The sequence below is a fragment of the Diaphorina citri genome, unplaced genomic scaffold (assembly GCF_000475195.1).
Source record: "Diaphorina citri unplaced genomic scaffold, Diaci psyllid genome assembly version 1.1 scaffold397, whole genome shotgun sequence".
NCBI lineage: Eukaryota > Metazoa > Arthropoda > Insecta > Hemiptera > Psyllidae > Diaphorina > Diaphorina citri.
Window position 1 is genome coordinate 181,743 of NW_007377832.1, and position 14,461 is coordinate 196,203.

General features: G+C 38.0%; 1 long non-coding RNA gene and 1 pseudogene across 1 annotated transcript; one reads left to right on the plus strand and one right to left on the minus strand.

The window, feature by feature from the left end:
• Nucleotides 1–530: 530 nt before the first annotated feature.
• Nucleotides 531–1,799, minus strand: LOC113467076. Its single transcript, XR_003391279.1, has 2 exons — nt 1,107–1,799; nt 531–1,035 (listed from the first exon to the last, which is right to left on the minus strand). It is a non-coding gene; the product is annotated as an uncharacterized LOC113467076 (long non-coding RNA).
• Nucleotides 1,800–4,877: 3,078 nt separating this feature from the next.
• On the plus strand, nt 4,878–5,505 carry LOC103508410 (annotated as a pseudogene).
• The last annotated feature ends 8,956 nt before the right edge of the window (nt 5,506–14,461 follow it).

Consider the following 14,461-nt stretch of genomic DNA (forward strand, 5'->3'; position numbering starts at 1 on the left):
AAGACCTTCGCTTCGGGCGAACAAAACGAAAACTAGGTAGTTCTTTATCTAATGATATTTTCAATGCTCTAGCAGCGACCTCTACCCCAAGTTAGAATTCATACAAAATTTTAAACCATGTTCACATATTAGTTATATTACATATATGTATGTAGAAACTCACACATTGTAGTTTTGTTCTGAAATGTGATTAAAAAAAAAAAAAACAGTGTCACAAGTCACACTAATATTTTAAAAGTTGCTGTTGCCATAGTAACACACTAATGGGTTAATAATGTTCTCTCTTTCTCTCCCTTTGCTTCTCTCTCTCTCTCTCTCTCTCTCTCTCTCTCTCTCTGTCTCTCCCTCTCCCTCTATCTCTCTCTCTCTTTCTCTCCTTCGCTTCGTCTCTCTTTCTCCACTCTCTTCCAATTCATTTTCTCTCCATTGTTCTATCCTTGTCTCCTTTTAACCTCCCTCTATCTCTCTCTCTCTTTCTCTTTCTCTCCTTCGCTTCGTCTCTCTTTCTCCACTCTCTTCCAATTCATTTTCTCTCCATTGTTCTATCCTTGTCTCCTTTTAACTTGTATGTAAATCACTCTCCTAATCCCCTCTTTCTCTTGCTTTCTCTTCCTCCTCCTAATCCTCCTCTCTCTCTCTCTCTCTCTCTCTCTCTCTCTCTCTCTCTTTCTCTCCATTCTTCTATCCTTGTCTCCTTTTTTAACATGTATGGAAATAACTCCCAATCCTTCCCTCTCCCTCTCTTTCTATCTTACTCTTTGCTTCTCTTTCTCCTCTTCATCTCCCTTACCCCTTGTTCCATATCTTTATCTCTCTCTCTCTCTCTCTCTCATCCTATATCTCTCTTCTTCTTCCTCGTCCTTCTCTCTCCTTAGTTCTATCCATTTCTCCTTTTAAAACTTGTATGTAAATCACTCTCTATCTCTGTCCTCCTTCCCCTCCTCCTCACCCTATCTCTCTCTCTCTCTCTTCTGCTCACCCTATCTCTCTCACACACATATCATATACGTGAAACTTCCAAGGGGATGTAAATACCTCTTACAATATGTAGAAAAAGTACGAACACACATATCATATACGTGAAACTTCCAAGGGGATGTAAATACCTCTTACAATATGTAGAAAAAGTACGAAGAAAAGAGGGGAAAGTTTTGTTGACTTAAAATCTGGAGCAGCTCTATCATAACTTTAAACTTAATATTTTTCTTACTCCCCCTTTTTCCTTACGAGGGGGAGCAATTTATTAATGTATTTTTATTTTGAATATTATTTTAATTAAAAAAGTTTTTTGCCTCGAATATGCTGGCAGACAGAAAGCATCTCCATGTATGAGAGAATATTAGAGTACATACGGGAGTAGAGCATACAGGAGAGACAGCAGCAAAGTAGGAGGAAAACTTTTAAGGAAAAAGAGCCTAGCCCTGCTCAGGACCTCTTTGCAAACGGATTTTCAGATGTGGAATATGTGTTAAATAGCAGTATTGAAAATAATATTATGCTGATATAATCCTGGCTCTGTGTTGATGCAGGAGCGGGTTTGTTGTTCGTCTACCGGCATGCTGAGCCTGTCGCAGATAATATAAAAGTTTTCTGGCGGTTTCGTCAGAAACTTTGTGGGGGGCTGCCCCAAAAGTGCCTTGTTTTGCATTTTGCATACTTAAATGTTGTTTCCTGAGACGCCTAGGATGAGAGTAGACCATCAGGTGAAGGGCGGTTGACGTTTCATCCCACTTGTAGCTTGTAGTGTTGACGTTTCATCCCACTTGTAGTGTTGTGTTGGATTACTTCTGGGACGTTATAGTTATATTACGGTTATACTCGCATATCAAAATATTATACAGATATTATGTAGGTTTTTTATACCTTCACATCAATAAGCTTGAGGGCGGATAGCTTATTTTGTTTAGGATACAGGATAAACTTTATATTATTTGAACAATTGGCCTCAAGGGTGCTGAAAAAGGTGGATGACCGAAAACAGAGGTAGGAGAGGCGACCAGGGATCTAGGGAAGAATTTATTTAAAAAAAATTAATAATTAAAAAAAAAAAAAAGTTTGAAACTCCCCGCACAAAAAAGTTGAAATTTAGTACTCTTATTTAACTTGATTGAGATCTGTTATCTGTAGGCATATGTAGGTATTGTCAAATATGTAATAGGTAGGTACATACCTACTGCAAATAAGTTTTTTTTTTAAGTAGGTAGGTACCTACTCACAAATCTACTTTAGCCTACTTTACGATTAACGATCATTAATCAATGAGGGAAAAAGTCAAATAAACGTCACTCGACAAAAAAAAAAAAAAAAAAAAAAAAAAAAAAAAAAAAAACCTTCATCATTATCTGTGAGACCGTCTGAGAGACGTAGATTTCAACATCATGGCCAAGTTTCAGTCATGGTGGTTGCGTAAATTTGCCGTACACAGGTGTCGTCCGAGTACGATCTCTCTAAAGGTATCCTACCTTTGGTTGGTTCTGTCATGTCACCCAGTCACTGTCTCGGTATTAGCGTCACCAAAGATAATGATTGTGGGTCATGTGGGTCGTACACGTCTGTTAACTAGTGTCAAATCCCACTAGTGGGCGGGGTGGGTATTAAGTATTAATCGGGAACACACATTATCGGTAATGAGTTTGGAATTCAACAACCCCGCCCCGAGCTTGTCCCGAACCACAGCCGTATTCAGGGGGGGCGAGGGGGCCCTATTTATTTATTTTTATTTATTTTTGATCCAATCCTCGGTTAATTTTTATGTCCCAATTTCTCGTTCAGTCTCGTTTTTCTACATACGTATGTGTTATTCATTGACGAAAGGAAAAGAAAATTAGGTAGAAAAACGACTGAATTCAATTGAACCACAGACAGTGGCAGAAAAAACTTGTGGTTCACCCTTAATGAGTACAAAAATCCCTTGATTTTTTTCCCACCATGTCATTTTCATGACGTGTGTCGTGTCACTTTTTACTTCCTTACCTGTAAGCTAATGGCAGATAATTGTACCTAATTATAGCCACACAAAATAATTCCCTCACTAAACTTTTCGAAAAAACTCCCTCTCCTGACTTTATAAGAACCTCCCTTTCCTAACATTATAAAAACCTCAAAACAACTTCCCCAATAATTATTATTATTCACACGTTCAATACCCGGGGCCGCCAAGAGCCCAAGCGGGGCCCCCAGGGCTAATTCCAACCAGGGGGCCCTTCTCGTAACTTTTTTTTTTTTTTTTTACAGGCTAGAATACTAGGTGGTTTTAGCAAAATAATTAAGGTAGGTAGGTAGGTATAAAATCGTAATTTATTTTTATTTTTTAAAGGAAGAAAAAAACTGCTATTGTGAGGCCCCTTGGGGACCCTTGGCATGGGCTGAATGGGGCCGGAAGACCCCCCCCCCAACCCCCTGGGGAACGGCCCTGCATCTAACACCTAAGCGTGGGGTAAAGTGGACTTTTCAGTCTCTTCCTAATACATACATATTACAAAATACCTATGTATTTTGAATGAGGCATAAAATATATAAAATACCTTTCCAGAGTCTGAATATAATAATTATTATTATATTATCATTATTATTATATATAAATAATAATTATTGTTATTTATATATAATTATTATTATGTTCATTAATTATGTACCGAAATATAATGAGAAAATTCCATTTGTTAAAATAGTAGAAGGTATCTACTGTCCAATCTACCCCTTTCATCAAAATCGAACAAAAACCATAAACCAACAAATTAACAAACAAATGCCCTTTTGTAAAAGTTGTATACCTATAGGTGTTTGTATATTGTATACCTATGTATATTGTATAAATTTATGTATTTTGTATGAATTTTAACAACAAGGAGATTGTGAGTTTTATTAAAGGCCAGGGACATGAGATTAAAGTCGGATTAATTTTCACCCTTGATTCTGGATTAGGCTGATTGGTTGATTTCAAGAATTTCAGCCAATCAGATTGCTTGATCCAAGAGTTAAACTTAACCCGACTTTAAACTGATTGTGGCTCCCGGCCATAAGCCAAAACCAAAACCAACTGAAGCTAACCTAACCTAATATCCAACTGTGTATGTAGGTACCTAATTTATTAGAAGCTGTGGCGCTCACAACAACACTCAACACAAAATATAATCTTACATAGAAAAACGCAGGTTCTCGTTTCTCCACAATTTATCTCTGAAGTATAAATAACACTTCCAAATTCCTGGCCAGCACCTGAGAGCTATGTCTAACTGATGAGTTCCAATAAGAACGAAACGCGTGCGGCTGCTCTCAGGTGTTGGCCAATTTCTCACAAGATCGCCGAGATGAGGAAAAACTGTATCATCGGATGTCCCGGATGTCCATCTCTGAATTGGCGCCATTTGGTTCAGATGTAAAAAATTATACAGCCTCTAGCGTCGTACAGCCTTGGCTACCTTGGCACCACCAAACGAACATGACTGGTGCACCATCCAAGTTGGGTTCAGATGTAAATAATTATACAGCCTCTAGCGTCGTACAGCCTTGGCTACCTTGGCACCACCAAACGAACATGACTGGTGCACCATCCAAGTTGGGTTCAGATGTAAATAATTATACAGCCTCTAGCGTCGTACAGCCGTGGCTACCTTGGCACCACCAAACGAACATGACTGGTGCACCATCCAAGTTGGGTTCAGATGTAAATAATTATACAGCCTCTAGCGTCGTACAGCCTTGGCTACCTTGGCACCACCAAACGAACATGACTGGTGCACCATCCAAGTTGGGTTCAGATGTAAATAATTATACAGCCTCTAGCGTCGTACAGCCTTGGCTACCTTGGCACCACCAAACGAACATGACTGGTGCACCATCCAAGTTGTTAAACCCAGAGCCGCACCTGATTCAAAATGGAGTCAGACAATGTTCTCGAGGAACCGAAGAAAATCTTATGTGTGGGACTGGTGTGTGTAGATCTGATTCAAATATGTGAGAGTTTCCCTAAGGAAGATTCAGATCAAAGATGTCTAGAGCAGAGATGGCAGAGAGGTGGTAATGCCTCCAACAACTGCACTGTATTGTCACAACTAGGAGCACCCTGCGAGTTCTTCGGCACTGTCAGCAAAGGCGTGTTTGCAGATTACGTTGAGTGTGACTTTCGAGATCTGAACATCAGCTGTGATAACTGCATTGTCCACGAAGGCTGTGACTTCCCCCTGTCATCTGTGATTATCAACAAGGAGAACGGGTCTCGAACCATCATCCACAGCAATAGAAACCTACCAGAACTAACCGCCAAGGATTTTCACAAGTTGGACCTTAGCAAATACTGTTGGATCCATTTTGAAGGCAGACGAAACACTTCGGCCATTTCCGCCACACAACACTCCCTTCCCGCCCTGCCTCGCTGCACGCTGCTTAATTAGTGACTAACGCTGTCACTTGGGGGGGAGTACTGTGGCGCTCACAACAACACTCAACACAAAATATAATCTTACATAGAAAAACGCAGGTTCTCGTTTCTCCACAATTTCCATCTCTGAAGTTTAAATAACACTTCCAAATTCTTGGCCAGCACCTGAGAGCTATGTCTAACTGATGAGTTCAAATAAGAACGAAACGCGTCTTAGGCTGCTCCCAGGTGTTGGCCAAAGTTATTTTGTGACGAAATTCCTGTGTTGCAGAGTTTAGTATGTAGTACTATTGCACCCTACCAACCAAGCTAACTAGGCTGGCAAACTTACTTTATTGGCAAAGTTGATATACACTCCTTTCAGGTGGTCATCTTCTGTAGAGAGTTCTGTGTTGGGACTGTTCGGTGGGGACTTTGGACTGAAACTGAAACAAAGAAAAAAGTTAAATTTAAGGTGATGTTTGGTTGGGTGAAAGAGCTCACGAAGTGAGAACCCTACCATTTGGGCCATACAAATAATAATATAAAAAACATCATTGTTAAATACCTTTTTCGAGTAGTTCCTCCATCTACCTCTAAAGCTGTGTCCACACATAGTCGACGTTGACTGAGACCTTAAACTACCTCGACAACATAGATTCACCTCGGCGATCGGCCATCGATCGACGGGATCGACTATGTGTGGACACAGCTTATGAATCTATGTTGTCGAGGCAGTGTACGGTTTCAATCGACGGCGCGGCGTCGACTATGTGTGGACAACTGGAGACAGCTTTAATCGGCGATTGAAAAGGAGCTCTGTACGGCATATACCCATACAATATTCGTATGCATTTCGTGTGATTATGGTGTGGACGTCGTTTCGGCGTCGGTTGGTCATAGTCGTCACTATCACATTATGACTATCACTATCATATTATACTGTGCTCTTGACGTTCGCGTGTTTCCCGGAACTCATCATGGTTTATTTGTAAGTTTGCAAGTTCATCATGTAATGGAAGGTTTTACAACGAAAGGGGAGTTTACAACAAAATGGGACATGACGTGTTCTAGTGCTATCAAAGCGTGTGCCATTGGTTTCCACTTGAGGGCTTTCACAAAAGATGACGTTTACCTTTGAGTAGGTGGGTGCCGAAATCGTCATTATCTAAGGTTATAGTCTAGGTTGTAGGTGAATCTCTATTACTTTTTCCGCTTTGACGCACACTTGGGTAATTGATTTTATAAACCTATTTCCCAAATCACGAAAATAGTCCATTACGTCAAAATCATCTAAGATGTAAATGATACCAGCGGTAGGCATAGTAAAATAAAGATGTTTTCATCGACCTTCTTATCAACTTCACCCGTCTTAACTCTGCCTCAAGTTCTAGCAGAATTTTCCAGCATTATGCAACAGTAAGAAAGTAAATAATAAAATAGAAAAACGAAAAAATTGAATTTAACATTTTAATGCCTAACTCTATTGAAGATAAGGGAATCGTGCTATTAATGGGGGGTACTGGATAATTCTCAATACAAAGCACGATATAGCGTGTGTACAAACCACATACATGTGTAAATGAGAGGCAACATACCTAATACAGTAGAACCCCGATTATTTTAACTAATTGGGACTGAGGGTAGTTGAAATAACTGAAATTCCGTATTAAACAATGAAAAAGGGGGCAAAATTTATATACAAAAGAAGAAAATGGTTAATACATATCCCATTTTGAACTGATTTTGGGGTTGAAATAATAGAGAGTTGAAAAAATGGAGGTTGAAATAATCGAGGTTCTACTGTAGTGTAATACTTGGGCAAAAGATGAGAACGTGATGTAATTCATGCATGGGAAAGAAATGAGAAAAGGTCAGGTGATAGAAGCGCCCTCGGTGATACCCTATTAGGACCTCATAGACCAAAACGCCATTCTACTTGGATACGGGTCAACGCCGTCACCTATTCATAGGATAAACAACAGTATGTTCTATTTACTATAAGCTTGGAATTCTAGGAGGTATTTATTATAAGCTCGGAATTCTAGGAGGTATTTATTATAAGCTAGAGAGAGAGCGAAGGTGGGAAGCTTAAATTTTAATGCCAACGGATTTTAATTAAACGAAAAGTATTTTAATTGTAAGATTATAAAATGTAAAACTGCTCTCTCTCTTTCTTTCTTCCTCTCTTTCTTTCGCTCTCCTTCTTATTATCTTTCTCCTTCGATTAAATTATTATAATAAGGCAGGTAGGTATATTTCTTATTCACAACTGTAGGTAGGTACAAAAGCATTTGATAGATAGGGATAATGTAAATGCAGTTTCTTTGAGTTATTATATCACAACTTTGGTGCTCACTGCAGCATTGTAGGATTTTCCCAATATCTCAATAACATCCAATGTTTACCTACCATGCTGGCACCGGTCGCTATGCGCATTTATATGTCATAGCTACTAATTTTCCTCACGAGGCTGAGGGGGCCCCGTAACAGCCAGTCGCGGAATCAATCATCGGGGGCACGGTTGGTCCAGTGGTAACGCGCTTGCTTGCCATGCAGAAGGTCCCGGGTTCGAATCCCATCATCGACAAAAATTTGTACTCTATATCAAAATACGCTACCTTATTCTATGTAGGTATGTAGTTTTTTGGGCACTCATATCCTTCTAACATACATTTTAGATAAGTTTTTTTTTTGGCACGGTTTAATTTATTTGTTTCTTGTTTCTTATTATCATTAGAGAAGAAGAAGATCGAAGAAAGAATAACACTAGATACAATACGAGAGAGCAAGAGAGAAAGAGAATGAGAGAACTTTTGTTATTTTTCTTTTTCTTCCAAAAATTTTTGTTCGCTCTTCTGTTGTCAGTTTTGAAAATCTGCCAAACAGATCGCAGTTCCAAACGTACCTTCGTATGTGATAGTTGTCTCCCTTATTACGTACGTTTGTATTTTATTTCACAATGAAATTAATTTTAAATAGAAAATTAATGAATGTATTGGAGAAATAGCCAAAGCAAGTGTTCTGATGCCCAGAAATGAGTATAAGACAGTGATAATCAAAGATATAGACACAACTGTAAGTAAAGAAGAGTTGAATGAAAACTTAGAGAAAGCAACAGGAACAAATGATATGAAGATCCTCAACCTGAAATTAAACTATGCAGGTTCATGGATGGACCAGCTTGAGTTTTATACTCGTGTATTACCGTGTTATGTCTACGCTGACACACTGAGCACCGTTTGCTCCTACATTCATTACCCGAATGTCCCTTAGAAAGACATACATAGCAAAGTCTTTCTCCAATTCCATTCCCATCAAAACATTGCAAGGTGTTTGAAGTGCGTGAATTTTCCTTCACAAAGATTTTCCGTATTTTTTGGTAATTTTCTTGATCAAATCGGTTGGTACACCTGATTTAGGAATCCTTGGGAAGCGGAAAACCGTTATGTTCATTCTAACGGATCCGAATTCAAACGGTTCGCCCGTTTCATCAAAACATTGCAAGGTGTTTGAAGTGCGTGAATTTTCCTTCACAAAGATTTTCCGTATTTTTTGGTAATTTTGGTGAATTTTCTTGATCAAATCAGTTGGTACACCTGATTTAGGAATCCTTGGGAAGCGGAGAACCGTTATGTTCATTCTAACGGATCCGAATTCAAACGGTTCGCCCGTTTGTTACTCACGTAAGTTTGGTGAAGGTGAAAAAGTTGCAAAGTTTTCAACCTTATAGATTTTCCTTTAAATTTTAAACTTTTCATTATTGTTTCTTACAATACCTAGTTTTTATTTTCTTTTTATACCTACGTGATTCTAATATGAATAGTAACGGTGCCTTTTTCCTTAAAAGGCGTCCTGGATTGCCTTTTCCTCGATTCTTACTACATAAGGTTTATCTAAAACCTATTGCAGGTAAAATTTAAACAACACTACCTATTTATACCTACTGTTTATAAGACACGCCTCTCATAAAATATAGGTATGAAACACCTGAAACACCTAAGTACCTACTTATTGAAGTGTAAACGCGAGGAAATCTTACCATAATCCATAATTATTTTTTCACCTCTTGAGAGTAGGTAGGTATGTTTAAACTTTAAATATACCTACCAACTTACCTACATCTAAATAATACCTACTGCCTCATAATCTGTTGGTATTTAGCTTTTACCTACCTAATACCGAATTGTTCGCGCTATCCGCAGTTTGTTCGCTGTATTCGGGGATTATTCGCGGTATCTGCGGATTATTCAAATTTGTCATATTCTATCCCGATTCAAAATGGCAGCACCTCAAAGTTATGACTCTTATCCCACGCTGATCCCGTACAAAGGACGGGTCGACCACTATAGTATTGCATAGGTTTCTGTGGGAAAACTATGAAAATGGCAAACACAATAATTTTACCTACCTATTCCGAATTTCGAGAGCTCTTCAAAATGTCACCGCGGTTTGTTCGCGGTATCCGCTGTTTGTTCGCGGTATCCGCGGTTTGTTCGCGGTCTTCGCTGTTTGTTCGCGGTATTACCTACCTAATACCTATGTGTTTTCATATTTTCTCTTAATTAAATGTGTAGCTACTTACCTACTAAGTAGTATAGGTATAAGGTAATCTATGTACTTGGTAAAGGTAGGGCCATCGGCTTTAAGAAACGCCCTTGGTCACTGCGACCTGGTTAGATCTTTTGTGACTTAGGTAGTAGGTAGGTATAAATAAGTACCTATGTAATACAATACCTATGTACCAACAAGCTGCCTACGGGTAGATTTTGTACTAAGTATCTAATAGGTAGACCTATTTAGATACATAATAGCAAATTACAACTTTTTATAATCGATGTACTTGTAATAACTTGATAGGTAGATATATTAAAATGAATTTTTCAAAAAGTCAAGTACTTATGACCATGTATCAGTCAAGTACTACCTATACCTAAAGGTACGTTTTCTAATTCGGTCAAATATAAAGTCTGTCCATTCTCTAACATTGCTACCCAATCAGGAAGCCACAGGGCTTAAGGCTCGTTCAATACATAATAATATACAGTCTACAGTTGACCGAAATCAATCGAAAGCTGGCAAAGAAAGATCTAACTGAATTTGGTGGAATCAATGAAGGAATTTTTAATTGTGTTAAGCAAACAAATATCGTTCCTAAAATATTGCACCTAGATAAATTTTATGACAAGTCTTGGACCCGAACCACCGAATACGAAAAGTCCACCTTTAAAGGCCCCTACTGACATTCGTAGGGAAAACAACCTAGTTACAAAACACTCAATGGAAAGTATTTACTTAGAAAACAGTTTAAAAGCCCTAATGTCCAGAGAAGAAGGAAGTCGTAATGATAGTCCTGAAAAGGTTGGAACAAATTAAACAAAAACCTGAAGAAGAGAAAGAGAGAGAGAGAGAGAGAGAGAGAGAGAGAAATAAATAAACTACGAAATGGACTGTTTAAAGTTGTAAGTAATTAATAGAAAATCCCACCTCTCTCTCTCCCCCCACCTACTGTTCAATAAGACACGCCTCTCATAAAATAGGTATGAAACACCTGAAACACCTAAGTACCTATTGAAGTGTAAACACGAGGAAATCTTACCATAACTACCATAAGTAATATTTTTTCACCTCCGGAGAGTAGGTAGGTATGTTTAGGTATACCTACCAACTTACCTACATCTAAATACCTATACTGCCTCATAATCTGTTGGTATTTAGCTTTTACGTACTTACCTATGTGTTTTCATATACGTCGTACCTACTACCTATGTACTTAGGTAGTAGGTAGGGTGTCTAGTCGTACCTTGGCCCCCGTTGTACCTTGGTCCCCTGGACTTTTCTGGTAACTGGCGCCACCTATCGGGTCCGAAAAATATGTATCTGATGCGTAATTTCACAACGAGCTCATAGCAATTTGATTTGTAAACAAATCAGTTGTCGTTGAGAAGTTAATTAGGAAAGTCGTGTTTTGGTCTGTGTTTCGAACATTTTTTAAAAAAAATTGTTTTGATTGGAAGGTAAGTTATTATTACTTTATCTAACTGAAACCGCTACCAATCGGTAGCAAATTTTGTAAGGTTTGGTTTTCTTGGTATTGCAATTTGATTGCCCAATTTTTTATAGTAGAATTTCCCAGAAGTCCGGAAAAAGTCACTCCTTTGTACCTTGGCCTCAATGAACCCTTTGCACCTTGGTCCCCAAATTCAACACGTCGTACCTTGGCCCCCTGGTATACTTTCGTACCAGAATTTCCTCATTCAAAACGGTACAACATCCTTAGGGTTCAAGGTACAACGCCCTGGGGGCCAAGGTACGACGGATAAAAAAGGTGTAAAAAAAAAAATGTTGGCCAATTTAGTAGAAATTTTGGGAGGTATTAGTTCTCAATGAGTAGATGAAAAAAGCTATAAGGCACGTAGTCCTATCTCCAACCCTTCAACCCCAAATTTGCCCTCAAAATTTGAAGATTTTTTCCATTTAAAATACATTGCGACCAAGGTACAAAGGGTATGGGTCCAAGGTACATAGGGTAGTTGTACCTTGAACCCCAAAAAGGTGGTGTCGGAAAATTGGGTATATCTCTTAATTAAAAATTAGTAAAACAATCATTGCTAATTATATAGATAGCCAAGAAAATTTCCTTTCTAAACCAATTAAAATTATGCCAATAACATTAATAGAAAAAAATAAAAAAATCAAAAAGTGATTTTGGGGGCCAAGGTACAACCAGGCACCCTAAGGATGATAAATTCGATTCCCATCTCCCCTGTTTTTCTTCTTCTTTTTATTTTGTTCTTTTTCCACAAAAAATAACATAAATGTGTACCCATGTTTCTACGACTTAACCTTACATTATAGAGAGCTTGGTTTTGGCAAGAATCTATCTCATATTTCGTTCTATGGGAAGCTTTAACAGAGAAGGGGGAGAATGTTTTTCGAAAAGCCAAATCCTTTAAGCTCCAAGCTGGATTGAAAGAAAATAAAATACTAAAGCCTCTCATCCAAAACTCTTTAACAAGCTGGGCCGTCCCTCCGGGAATTTTTTAGCCCGTGGTTTATTCGATCGCGTGGTTAGTGGTTAAAGAAAATCAGTACCTAGGTACATATGTACCTACCTAATTTGTTTAATATTCAGTTTATTTTTATCATTGATTTGATTTTACTTTCATGTAATGATATATTAAAATCAAGACTAGAGCTCGTTCTCCCTTTATTCTCAATATAAGGTTTAAGTCACCCATCCATTTGTTGGCCTTGCTCGGCGTAGCCTAACATAGGTGACGTTGAAACCGGTCTTAAATTATCGACTGAAGTGTTATCTAAAACTTTTTCGCTTTGAGTTCATAGGTCGGGGCGCCAAATTTCAAGATCAGGGCTCATTTGTGTGAGAGAATGTGAAAAAAATCCCCCAAAGACTAGGAACTTGATAGGTAGATATATTAAAATGAATTTTTCAAAAAGTCAAGTACTTATGACCATGTATCATGTAATGAAACACATTTTCACGAGACAAGGGCGAATGCCTTAGAATCTATTATTAAATGATTATCATTATTAGATAGATACCTACTTATAATCTATTTTATTGGACAGCTAACAGCTATAGGTATCTGTCTACAATATACATACATTAGTCCTTTCTAATAAAAAGTAACTACTTCTTAGTTAGGTACATTGTAAAAGTTTCTTATGCTCCAAAAGGGTATCTTTCTAGTTGTAGAATGTAGGGCATTTACATAATCAGGTAGATATCTAGCCTGAGTATATGCCTATACCCTATACAATAGGTACTCTACTTACTCTTTCATCTTTCTACCCATGGAAAAGGCGTATAAAAAGATCCGCCCCAGACATAATGAACTAATAGGTACTCTACTTACTCTTTCATCTTTCTACCCATGGAAAAGGCGTATAAAAAGATCCGCCCCAGACATAATGAACTTGATTGCTTCTTTATGTGGAATATAAATATAAACTGACGGGAAACTCACAAAAGGGTTAGGGAGGTTTTCTTCCATACAAAACTGCCTGACTTGATAACAATCCAGAGTTCACAAGAGCCTAATAAGAAAAGGGGGATATAGGCTCCATCAATGACTTATATGTCTACTCTTCCACTTTGTATCTTTTCAAAAGCAATTTAAATTTCCCTTTGGGGCGTCGAGTGTCGAGACTTTTAAACCCCAAAAAACCGCCACGAAATTATGTGTTGGAAAATCATAATTTATTTTTTTGTCTCCCCCAGTTTCCCCCCCTGTGGCTATGTTTCGTCTTCACGTCACAAGTCGGCCTCGACTCAGTTTATCTTGAATTGTTTTCTTAGCTTTCCCCTTTTTTATGTTCACCCTTTTTAAATCTCCCTTCATCATTTCTAAACTTTGCTCTTCAAATATGCAACAAAAACTTCAAGAATAATTCCGAGAGGAATGAATTAAATTCTGACATGATCCGAACAAACATTTTATTTGTGAACTCAACTTCATATTCACAGTAGTTATTATTAAAAGAATAATATTTGTAGAGAACGTTTACGCACACAGATGAAGAAAGTGAGGAGGGGGTTTCATATTTTGAAGGAAACAAAAAGTCTTGAATTATATTTTTATTAAATTAAACGTCCCCAAAGTTTTCGGGAGAATTTCTGGTCTAAATGAAAATTTATGTCCTCACGCAACACAGGAAGGAAAATCCCCCCTAGGCTGCAGGAATGGAAAATAAATCCACATCTAAATCCGTGACGCGCGAAATTTCACACACGGGCGGTTTAAAAGGCTGAACAAAACTCTACGAAAAACGTATTTTTGAGGATACGAAGATAGATTTGCAAATTTTGAGTGTAATTAAAACATAAAAATTAAAGTGTTAGAAAGTATAATGCTCTCACAAATAAAAAAAACTTCTACCATTGCAATTAATGTTAATTTTCTGGTAAGCTGCAAATTGAAAATTTGTAGTAGGGCGTCAGCCTCTAGTGGTGCATTCACCTAATGTTTTTATTGTTATGTTTTTTTTTTTCTTTTTTTTTTTTAAAGAATATTGTACCTACCTTGGGGACCTCTTTCGCATTACTTCAAGGCACATTCTGTCACATCCGTGTCTATC